This window comes from Anas platyrhynchos, chromosome 2, assembly GCF_047663525.1.
Source record: "Anas platyrhynchos isolate ZD024472 breed Pekin duck chromosome 2, IASCAAS_PekinDuck_T2T, whole genome shotgun sequence".
In the NCBI taxonomy this organism is placed as follows: Eukaryota; Metazoa; Chordata; class Aves; order Anseriformes; family Anatidae; genus Anas; species Anas platyrhynchos.
The window spans coordinates 125,296,139-125,308,713 of NC_092588.1; the positions used below are offsets into that span (position 1 = coordinate 125,296,139).

Consider the following 12,575-nt stretch of genomic DNA (forward strand, 5'->3'; position numbering starts at 1 on the left):
ATCCGTATGCAACACCGTGTTGTTAGCCTCTGGTACTAACGGTATTAATTTCAAATGTATTTCAATTTTCTTTGAAAAGCAATATAATGGAAATTGAACTAATATTAAATGCAAACATAATAAATATATATAAATATGTGCTCATAACAATAGTAGTCGGATGTTCCCCTGACAGTGGTGTGCAGATCTGTCAGATATTTTAGTAGCACACGGTATGAGAATAAGCCCTCAGAGCAAAAGGCCATCAGCTGCTCTACCCGACCTTGGTATGAAACATGAGGGGGATTAAAGGTGCTGCACAACGAAGTGACCTGGCCAAGGTGTGCTGTCAGGCAGAGGAGGAGTGGCAGATAAACCACAGGACTCTTCAGTCCCCGAGTGGTAACCTCTCCACAAATGAGGCTGTCTCTACCCGTATTTCATGCAGTCCTTCTTGTTCATGAACACAGAACAAAAGATAGGATGGTTTGAACACAGGCACCACTGAATCCAGCCTTGTAAAGTTCAGTGTGTGAGACCCATTTTGGGTTTCTCAAAAGGAAGTCAGTGCTAGCCCTCACTGGAGCCTTCAGGGAGGAGCTTGCTGGAGCATTATGTGCATTTGCTCAGGCTGCAGGTGAATGCTAGGTGAGGCTGATCAACAAAATGATTCCTGAAATAATGCACCTGCTGCAACAAACTGGGGCAAAAGTCCAGGCAGAGAGCAGGGCTGGGTGTCTGTTGTGCTTCAGTAGAAGATTCCAAGACCTGGTTTCTCCTGGTCCACAGCAAACACAAAATATTTAGAAATTCACTAACTGCTCAGCAGTGTTTTCTAAGGGGAGTGCTAAGGATTTAATCTGTCTTTGGTTCACCAGGGATGTCTGCAGTTAACTCATGATGGGAACAGAGCCTGCAGCTCATGGTAGCTACGTTTATAAGCAGAGACAGGTAGGTGGGCTTTTTGAAAGTCTAAAACTGAGGAAATTTGCAGTGAGAGTAGCCAACCACAGTTTCTGATCATTGCTTCCTAGCATTGCAGAAATAAGATTATTTTGAGGAAAGATTTATCTTAGCATCCTAATACAAAGTCTTTTAGAGCATAATTCAAAACAAACATTTTCACGCATCTTAGTGCTTTTGTATATTAAAAAGAAAAGCAAAAGTATAGCTTCCTCTTTGCAACAAAAATATTAAAAGTGGCTGCTGGGAAAATTTCTGATGCAATTCTGAAGTCAGCATTACAGCATGTGTAACAAAACGCTTATGATGGTATACTGCACATAGTTCATTAGGGAGCTATAGGTAAAAGCAGAGGTAACTAGATTTTTTTTCTGGAAGGGAGAGAGAGAACATAACACCAAAGTGTCGAACTTTTGCTTGGAAAAGACATGCAGAAAGTTGTGCACACTGATTTGTGCTCTTTAGTCAGGAAAAAGGAACTATAGGATGTGCTGGCAGAGGTATTTGGGGACTTCTGCTGCTGACGATTCTTTTCTGCAAAGATCCTCGACAGCTCTGTGCTCACTGACAATGAAGTAGCTCCATCACCTGGGCTTTTTTAGAATTGCCTTTTTCCTCCTTTACACTGGATTTATACATTTCTTTTCTTTCTCTTTTTTCTTCTCTTTTCTCTTTTCCCCTTTCCTTTCCTCTTCTTTTTTTCTTCTTTTTTTTTTTTTCTCTTCTATTTTCTTTTCTCTTCTATTTTCTGTTTGTTGTTGTTGTTGTTTGTTTGTTTGCTTGTGTGTTTTTTTTTTTTCTTTTTTCTTTTAAAACCACATATTTGAAATAACAGGCATTATAAAATAAAGCTGCAGGTAAGTGGTAACATCCATCTGGTCCTTAGGTGCAAGAACTTCTGTCTTTAACTAAGAAGAACCTTTGTTTTACAAGTGTCCCGTCATACTGTGTTGTGTTACAGCCCATTAAAATCTTTAGAAGTCACTGTCCCAAGAGATAACAGTGAAGTAGAAGAAAAGAGTTATTCTAAATGATTTTTCTGAGACATATTGTATTTATTTAATTCCATTAAGACAAAGTGGAGTTATTTATGAAATACATGAGTATGAAAAAAAGCAGATCCAGAGCAGAAAAGTCTAAGTTTGGTGAAAGAATAAATAAAGCCAATGTCTTTATATCTCTCTCTCATTTTTATTGTTAAGAGCCTCAGGCCTAGTTCCTTATACCTTAGAGCCAAGTAAAAATGCAGTATGTAAGCATAAATTTCAAGCAGTAGGAAATTCAACCCAGCAGAAATCAGCCTGGCAGCAGTAAAGTATAATCAAACCCAAACCTTGCCCACAGAATGTTTTTTTTTTTTTTTTCCCAGTAATTCCCATGTTTCAGTAGTTGGGGCTTATATTATGTCCTCAAAGGCTTTATTTATTATGCCCTTTCCCTCAGGCATGCAGGTGGCTTATCTCAGTCCTGCCTGCCTTTTGGTCAGTATGTGCAGTGGATGATCTTCATTGCTCTCTGCTCATATAGGAAGTGGTGGGGAAGGTTAGAGCACCGCCTGGATGAATGTTGTCCTCGCTTTTTAGATTGCCTTGGGCAAAAGCTAAAGGTCAGAGCCTAGAGACTACCATGGGTATGAGCAGACTCAGTCTTCTGGGGTCTACATAGGGAGAGAGCTGCTGGTGCTCCACATGGGCTGAGAACTTTGTTTTCTCCGCAACTAGCTTTAGTTAAATCCCAATGTGAATAGCAATTATTTGTTCCTCTAATACATTTGGCTTAAAAATACCATATCTAATGCTACAGAGAAACAATGCTTTTTCTTTCCATTCACTAATTTATCTGTGGCAGCTAAAATCCTGTCTAAAATCCCAAGTCTATTTTAGAAGCATTTTACTGGACATAGCAGATACGCACTGGAGTGAAAAGAAGGCTATAATCATTGCTGTCATCGTATGCCACAAACAAACAGCCTCTTTCACTCTGTTTCTTGCACAGGAGATGCTACAAGAAGCATACAGGCACTTGCAGCTCCATTATTTTATTATTTCTATTCCTCCCTCAGCCTTACTCTTACCCTCTCTAGAATCTTCTGCTATCTTTTTTGCTGTTGTCTTTTCAGGCACGCTTCAGGATCAGAAGCAGTTCCAATTGAGAAAAATAATCTAATTTAGCAAAAATCTACAAAAGGCAATGTTCTTAACAGGATCACTTTGGAGTTTCAAGGAACTGTGGACCCTTGTTTGCTGGTGAGGAAATGGATTTTACCCTGCACATAGCGTGCAGTTATCCCATTGCATCTGATCATACAAATAAACCATCACAGAGTCCATGACCTCAGTGCTGTCATAATGATTGGCCCGCCTTGATTAACTGAAGGACCAGTAAGTTTATGTCCCCAAATCAAGGAAAGTCAAGTCAATGACAGAAGTAGTCCAACAGCAGACACATCACTCACTCGTCTTGTACAGCAGTGCCCTCAGTACTGCACCTGGTTTTGTTTGGAGGAGAGCAGAGCTCTGCTTACACTCAACAGCCACATTTTCTCCACTGAGGCTGCAGCTTTTCTTTGGCAGAACAGAAACCTGGTGTCCAGGCTGCACCTGCTGTATGTGCCACTGTTTGCTCATGCGGTTTCCCCACGTATTTTTTTCCAGTCATTAGTTTTCTCGGGCTGGTAGCCTAGGCTATATTGAATCAGCATCCTCAAGGACCACGCAGCCCAGGATCCTGATCTGAAGAGCAGGCCACAGAGGCCTGCAGGGCCCAGGCCCCAAGGCAGGGTCAGAGCAGTTCCTTGTCCCCTGCTATCAGCCAGCAGGACACTGGGTTCTCACTGAACCAGAGACTATACCTACTGTATTTAAAAGCCACGACTGGATCTGTTCTTCAGACATCTGTTTACTTTTGTTTTCAACCTGTCCACACTCCTGTCCTCCATAGCCCACAGTTAAGAGTTCTGCAGTTTAACTATTTTCTGTGTGAAAAGGTAGTTATTTTGGTTTAATCTCCTGCATCTTAACCTATCAGAGTTTTAAAGATGAGAGAGAAAAATGTAGTTCTTGACCTTCTAAAGAAGCCGAGTTGAAGAAAAGGAAGGGATGCGGTTTGATATGAGATCAGGCTTCCAGGCGTTTTTAAACCATCCTAATTTAGTTTATTTAAGCCCAGTGAAATGAGCTATGTAGAAATACATGAAAAACTCAGCCTTTAAAGAACCAAATTTGCCGGAAGCTTCTGTGAGTAGAAAATTCCTCTATTACATATTTGGCAGAGAAGTGGCTGCATAGACAGATGACATGCCATTAGAGTCCATATAAGTAACCGCTAGGGAAAGCACCTGCTGCAATACAGAAGATGTTGTTAGAAATGCAAAGATCTGATTGAAAAGCAATTTATATTCCAAGCAAATGCATAATAAGAGAAGACATACTACCCGGCACAGAGCTTCCTGCAGAGGAAAGTGACACACATTAGAAAGTAGTTAATCCTGTGGAAATAATTAAACAAGATCAAGGGGAAAAGATATTTGAAAATATACAATGCTGAGCCAAAACATGACTGATTCTGCTTAATGAAAAGAGAGTTCATCCACTCAGCCACAAAGTCTTGCAATTCAGGAAAAAAAAAAAATCCTTAAATTAAGAAACAGAGAGGAATACTGATTCTAATTCAGGAATGAGATCGTGCAGTTTCAGTGTCTGTACCTGCCTATTGTTAAGGAAAATGAACAAGTAAAAGGAAGGTTTCATTTCTGAATAAATGAATTTAATGCCTTTCTGTCCTAGGTCTCCCTGTTCCTAAGAGCAATGGGAACAGAAAGAGCAAATATTCTTGTGTTCTCTTTCTGCCAGCAAAATAACTGATGTTGAAGTCAGCCTCTGCTTTCTGCCCTAGTTCCTTGCACTGATCTGATCTTGCTCCCGTAGATATTAACAGAGTCCTATTAAAGCCAGCAGGAGACTGAGACCCTGAAGTTATGTACACTAATGTGGGACTTTGATGATGAAAAGAGGTAAGGTTTTCTAGTTTGTGCAGCTCAAATCATAGGCTGGATCACAAGGCAAAGACCAAACTGGAAAAGGACAGAAAGAAAATCCTTGCAAATGTAGACGAACATCTCTCCCCTGGTAGGAGAAAATGAACTGACAGCTGGGTTCAGGGATAGATCTTAAGGAAAATGAACTGAACCATCCCTGGCAGGACTATGGGACTTCCCTGCAAGAAGCATTGATTGTCAGTGGCTCTCCTTGTCCACTGTCCTGCTCTGGTGGAGTTATGCATCCGTACTATATGGGCAGGGCATGTGGCCACATTACCCTGTGACCAAACCATGGTCAAAAGTAAGGGGCAACTCTTGAGTGTGGTGGAGACAGGAACAGACAAGATGAAGATATTGAAGCAGCTTTGCTTCACTGTAACTACTACCTGAAGAAACTGCCAAATGAAGTAGGAAAATTAAAAGTTTTTATGCAAGTATGTTCATTTCTTTTTCCTCACAATTGAGCTTGTCTGGTCTGTACATGTTCATATAATTTAGAAGCATGATCCCATGGCCAGCACTTTACTTGCCCTCCCTGGCAGTGAGTTCCCATAGGTGAAACCCATATAGCCTTCCAGGGCAAAGCTCTGGGCAAGGCTGCGGGACATCTCAGGGTCCTCTGTGACCTCTGTGGTCCTGAGATCTACACTAGCTGGACCATACCTTACAAACACATGCTGGCATTGGTATTTGTTGCTGCCAAGGGAACTGAAAAGTCACATAAAGAGCCATGTCTGGGCACTGCCTGGGCTCAGCAAAACCAAAGGGTTTGTCTCAGGCACAGCCTGGTGCCTTGCACAGCCTCCAGCATGTCTCTGGTGCTTGTCTGCAAGAGGGAATTCACCTGGGGCTGTGGAAAATTCTGTATTTTTCCTTCCCAGGGTCTGATGCATTCCTGATGGCAATTTCAGTGGTCTCTGGTAAGATCCCAGGTACCTGCTCAGAACAGAGTTGCTCAATAGGTTACTGAGGGCTCTTTCCCTCTGAATGCTGTTGCAGACAGAAGCAAGAAAAATGCTTCCAAAATGATAACAGCAAGAATCTGACTGCAATCTGCAAGTCAGATAGGAACACAAAGAGCATTTCATCTCCTTTGTGATTAGGAGTGAGCTTGACACATGGAAAATAACCAGACCACACAGACAAAGGAACACTGGAAATAATAACCCTTAAGACGTACATCTGAAAAAAATAATTCTTCCAATGTTTAAATTTGCCTAGTGAGTACAGATGCCAAATGCATTTCAGGAATAGCTCAGCAATGACTGAGTACAACATTTAATTAAGTGATTATATAATCAGCCCTCTGTTTTATGAAGCAATAATTCAATTCCCAAGTGGATAAGCTATGAGGCCGAAGGCCGGGCAGTTTATCACAATGAAGGAATCTGATTACTGCCGAGGAAAACATAGGGACAAAAATGTTATTGTTAAAATACTAGTTTAATTAATATAAAATTAATAAGTCCTGTTTTGTTTTGTTCTGTTTTAATTCATAACAATGCATAGCCTGTCAGAAAGATGGTGCTTCCTCCATTTTTCATGTGGAAGTGCTGGTTATTTATGACCACACAGAATATGCGGGAAGTTAATGATGTCACACAGGCAATTTATTGGGGATACAACTACAAGAGTCATTTTATCAGGGAATGATATAGTTCTCTTCATGGAGTATAAGTAGACAAGAGACTCCACTTATGCTGTAAAAGAGAGATCAGACAAGGTAACTTCATTGCGGGAAGGCTTTTCACTGAATTATTGATAATAATGCCACTAAAGCAGAGGTTCTAGCCCCACTGAGCTGTGACTTCACATGTGCAGAATATATGCACGATATATGACTAAGGAAATCTGGCCAGCAGTTGGTGAAAATACATATAGTACTGACAGTACAGTATATGAAGTTGCACAGCCAGGCATCTTGCTCAGAGAAGAAAGTAACGCCTTGTACAAACAGCGTACCGGATTGAGATAGGGAATTAATTGCATTTATTTCTGCTTGTCTGGGGTTTGTTTACAATACTGTTTAAATATTTAATTACAGATTTCAACAGAACCCCAAGTCAGTATAGGAATAAGCACAGAGAATATCCTCGTAAGAGATTCAGTGTACAGTGTAGGGAAGAGTAACTTACTGAAATATGAAGAATCAGAAAACACTAGAATGGCAAAAGGAGAAAAGAGCCAGAAAAGACAACAAGAAATGAATTCAGAAAATCGACTGGTTATGGGGACAGGACAAGGAAAAATGGAAAGAGATGAAGTGACCAGTGTTGATAAATATATGCAAATCGCAGTCCTCAGAGCTGAGTGAGTAATGGCTTGAAGAGGGTGTGAAACCTCCTTTTTGCTGCTGCTACTGCATTTGCACAGGGTCAGGAAGCCCACGTGCAGACTCAGTGTTTCTGAGAGACACCTGAGAAGATGTCCCACCTGTTTTAAAATATCTGGATGAAATGAAAGAAAAGGGAAAAAAAATGAGTCTGAACATTGAATTTAGACTTTTGCAGTAAATTCTACTTTTACTATGGCACTAGGATATTAGAGATTGTATTACATGCTGGGTTCCCAGGATGGACAGTTCAATGGACTGCACACCGTGTAATCATTGATTCGGTGCCTTGAAATAGAGCTTATAGGGAAAGCTGCTGGGGGAAATAGCACTAATAGAGACTGAGACTGGTTACTAAAATGGGGAGGAAAACTATTAGGTTGCAATCATTTTATAGGAAAGTGTTCTTAAGTGAGGGAAAAGGAGTTTATGTTCCATGTAGAAGAATCCCTGCAGAACAGTTTCAGCTTATTAGTACTAAATTGACCACAGCAAATGAGCGCTACAATTGTCAATGACCTGGCATTTTATAAGCACACTGGGGCTCAGTTTTAAACTATTTTACACACATGAAGAATGTGAGATGGAAGATGAAAGCAAGAAAATCCACCCAGCAGTCTCGGCTTCAAAGACTGCTGCAAAAGAGTGCTCTCGAGGGTGCACACATAAGTACAATGAGATTTGCTTTGCTTCTGGAGTTTGACCACTGGCACTGAAATATGAGGCTTGAATAGAGCAGTGATAGCCCTTGGCAAGGAAATTGTTAGGGCTGTATGCAAGTTGCTAAACAATGTGGAATTTAACCCTTCTGAAAGAGAGGAATCACTGAAGGTATTTAAAAGTGGGAAAGGAATAACAAGCATTGATGTGGGGGAATGACCTGGTGAAGGGCATGAGTCCTTCTCCATTCCTGTGTCACAAGATGGCCTGGGATTTTTCTGTGCTGTGTCCTAGAGACTTCATTTGCAGATCTAGTCTCTGCTCTGCACCCTGGGGCTACAGGACAAACTCATGGGCATCTCAGCTGGACCTTGCTTTGAGATGGGGTACTCACATGTCCTGTCACTCCAGGTTTTGAATTCACACCACAACAGAATAACCTTCCTTCAAGTTTTGGTCTGTGTTGAGTGCTCTACCAGCCTCTTTAATACAAGTGCAAGGTAAGTCACCAGGCATGAGGATCCTGCAGCCCTTGCTCAAAACGCATCAGCCCATATGAACTTGTCCCTCCTGTTTATCTGTACTGCAATATCTGTGTACCCATCCACAGTCATAAAGACAGCATGCTTCTTCATCAGGTCTGCAGGGAATGAGATGTTGCTTTCAAGACATGGGAGACAGCAAGCAGAAAATCTGAAGAGGACAAGTAGAAGAGCCACTACTTTGGTCAAAAAGTGGTCATTAAACAAGGTGATCCTTCATGTATCTCTGGTTTAGGCAAACACTGTGCTGACCATAGCAACAACTGTAGATCCCAGAGCACTGCTGCACTTGCGTGACATAAATGTGATACATGGTTTTTAACAGTGTAGGGAGAAGAGCTAGATATATCAGCCATGCTACAACCTAGATGAAAAAGAGGGTGCTTAATTTTTTACATGATGCATTGCAGCATTTGCTGGTGGGACTTTCTGGGTTGTGTCCATAATGACAGCACAACCTCCTTTATCTAAGGCCCACTGCCAATGTCAATTAAGCTCTGTGCTAGGTGAATCTAGTTATCAAGTCTTGACATTCATAGGATTTCAGATGTCAATGTGGCAATCAAATGGCCTAAGTAGAGTTGGTTGGAGGTCATGAGCAACATGCAACAACAGACTCTGATTCGAGTTTCCCAGTGCTAACAAATACTAACCTGCCAACCAGGCTATCAATCAACAATCAAAGCTGTTTGATGCACCAACACCAGATACAGAAGAGCTTCCGATACTTTGATGCTCTTCTTTTGAGTTTATTACACTTCAGCACTTTCCTTCTCAAAAGTTTTACAAAAGCTGTTAATTTTTCACTCAGATTTTAAAATGCACTGAACTTCCCAGAGACGATGTCTAACAATGTTAATGATGGCTGGTTTCAGAACTCCCGGTAGGATTTGTATGCAATTAATGTTCTCCTCCTCTGAACAGAAACCTAGAGGTTTGCAAAACACACCATATGTTTGTCAGTTTGCCAATGAATCAAGATGTTTTTGCAGCCTTCTGAGTTTCAATAATTAATGGTAATGTCTAAAACCTAAATCACAGTTCAGGGGCTCAGAACAGAACTTTTGCCATGTCCAGTGTTGTTCAGCATCATCAGAGTGAGACGTTTCAGGTGAGAAATTAAGCATTTGTACTAACTCCTATTTTTCCCTTCACTGCCTGATCTCCTGTAGTGGGTTTATGTGGCAAGGTTTTGGTAGCAGGGAGCCTCCCTCACCTCCTTTTGATCTATCTGAGTAGATTCCTGCAACAGAATTACTTTTTATGCAGAGTAATGCTATTACCCTCAGTGTAGGCTTTGGTCTCAAACACCCAAATGTTAAATACTCCTGCCTAGATTGACTTGATCTTAGTGACTAAATGATGTCTAACAGCTTACAGGTTGAAAATATGCTTTATTCCCAGCAAGTGTCTTGTTATTTGCTTTAGCAGACTATTACCAACTAATTAATACAACAAAATTAAGCAAACAATATAAATCAGATGGATCTCAACATTGTTCACAAGCAACTTCACTAATTTTTATGAGCCATATTTTTTCAATCATTATTTTAAAATGTAGCTACTTGAATGTCTGATCCAGAAGAGAATATTTAATGTTAATAACTCATATGCTTATTTCCTTCACCCTTGGGTAATTCTTCTGAAACCTCCTCTGCTTCCACATTTGTGCATGAGCATTCCTGCCTTAGCTGAGACTTTATGATTAGGTTCCTTTTCCTCAAGGTGACGATTTTCCTTTTTGCTAGGCTACTAGAAGTCTTTCCCTTTTTATCGATTCCCAGCTGATCTGACCTATTCCAGTCTTTTTCCCTAGACAGATCTAAATTTGCACTTCAAGATGGCTGATAAAGGAGCAGGAAATTCCTTAACTATCTACAATATGCTAGACTGCTACCCCTCCAAAGCAGAACTACTGCAGGAAGGGTTCCAACAATAATGATGTCACCAGCCCTTCTGCTTCAGAATTATAAATATCACTAGAAATGGAGCATTTTTTAATTCGCTTAGTCTCATACTCCTTTTAATATTATTCATAAAATGGCTAATTTGTACAATCAATTAATTTAATATACACCTAGCCTATCACATAAGTTAGCAGTTCCTATGATCAGCATGTTTTTAATAATACTGTTGATTTTTCTCAAGTGTGCCACAATAATGTTGGTGTTGTGCCTTTGTGAGAGGTAATGTGTTTTAGCACCATGAGTCTTTTTAGCTTTAATTGTACTTTGCAACACCACCCATTCACAGAACATGAAGCACATTAGAAACATTCAGAATAATTCCTTTTAGGGTCAACCAATTGCCCCTGCATGACTGAAGCAGGGGATATGCTGGTGCCATTTGGGCCCCTACTGTGCTTTCCATTTTGGGGGTAAAACTCCCCCTAACAGCACCCAGAGCGATATGCAGAACGCCACACACTGGAACTGCCAGGAGGATTTCTGGACAGCAGCAGGGTTCAAATCCTATTTTGAGAATTGTGGCACAGCACTAAGTGATCCCAAGCATTTCATCGTGCAGTCTCTCATTCCTTTTAAAGATGACACAGTCAACAGCAGCAATAAATGTTTCCAGCTAAAGCTATCTCTGAGTATCTCTGGGATTCCTATTCAAATGACTTCTTACTTACAAAGGGTTTTTGTTTGTTTGTTTGTTTGTTTTTTAGTGTAGCAGCACTAATAGAGTACCTAGTATAAATTAAAGGAAAAAAAAAAAGTGTTAATGCTAAATAAGGCTTGCACAAATATGGTTTACTGCAGCTTAAAACTGACAGCAGAAATCCCAGTATAGATAACATCTAAATCCTATTAAGCCTCAATGTGAGGCAATATTATTGAGATACAACCTTGGCTGCAGCAAAAACAAAGGTTTGCTTTAAAGATTCATTGTCTGTTTTGTAAAAGATGTATCCACTCCTCCTCCTCCACATGATCTTTTGAACACAATTTTAATCCAAACTCTTTTGGTTTTCCTTTTTTTTTGGCCATCCAATTCTCAGTTCTATTAAATTATTCATTAAATATATCTCCTTTCCTTGAGAAAAAGGTGGATTTTACTCCCTCCAAAATTACTCCAGAACTGAAAAGTTTTCACTATTCAAAAAACAGAACATTTGAGCAATCTCCCTGTCCATTACCATAAAAAATTATTTTGCCTGGAATTGCTGGTGCAGTGACTCCCAAACACTGCAGGATGAGCGCTTCACAACCCCAGGCTCCCAGTCCCACCTGGGTCCACCAGGCAGGAGACCTTGCTGTCCATGGGACTCTCAGGCTGTGCAGGATGCCAGCCAGCAGGGAGGGGAGGAACAGAGGAACATGGAAAACCAGCACTAAAATCCCACAGGGAAAAAAATAAAAAAAAATAAAAATAAAAATCCAACATAACAATTTTTCATTGAAAACGGCCTGTTCAGCAAAACGGATGGTGATTTTCACTCACCTTGCAGGGGATCCAGCAGGGCACCAGCTGCTTTCCTGCCAGGTCACCCTCTCCATTCTCTCTGATAAGCTGAGCAGTCATTAAAACTGTGGGCTGAAAAAGCTTCAGTTTTCCCAGACTTGGAATGTGAGCAAAAAAAAACTCATGGCCACAGGCTGCCAGGGTTCAAGGGCAGGATGGGGTCCCACAGTAGGAAGAGGAGAAGTGACTCGTAGGTATCGGAGTCTGTACTTCTCCAGCAATTCTTCCTCCTGAAAGCCTTGAAGAGAGACATTTTTGATAGTTTTATAATTGTTACCTTTAAAAAAAAATCCCTTCTGAAGGGAATTTCTGAAGTTTGCTGTTTTATTTTTTGTTTCTTCCCTTTTATTTTATTATTATTTTTTGTTTGTTTGAATTTCCCAGAGAAAGGTCAGTCTAGTTTTAGTCAGCATTCAAGCAGCAAAATATTCTTCAAAATAGTTTTTTTTCCATTTTAAAACAAGTCAAAGTTCATAGTGTCAACTTCCCTATTTCCTCTTTTTAATCAAAGCTCAGTATTTCCATGGATCAGAGAGAGCAAACACACTTGAAAGTGAGGACAAGTAGTCTTACAGAGAAATCTTCTGTTGCT

At 40.5% G+C, this 12,575-nt stretch overlaps 1 long non-coding RNA gene across 2 annotated transcripts in view; it reads right to left on the reverse strand.

Annotated features, from left to right (window-relative positions):
- Nucleotides 1-12,223, reverse strand: part of LOC106018532 (uncharacterized) — a 32,914-nt gene extending 20,691 nt beyond the window's left edge. Inside the window, exon 1 of one of the 2 annotated variants that reach the window (XR_002404186.4) lies at nt 11,963-12,223. This is a non-coding gene — a long non-coding RNA (uncharacterized lncRNA). The remainder of the gene's footprint in view (nt 1-11,962) is intronic. The other variant, XR_002404187.4, reaches the window with a different exon arrangement.
- Between the last annotated feature and the right edge of the window lie 352 nt (nt 12,224-12,575).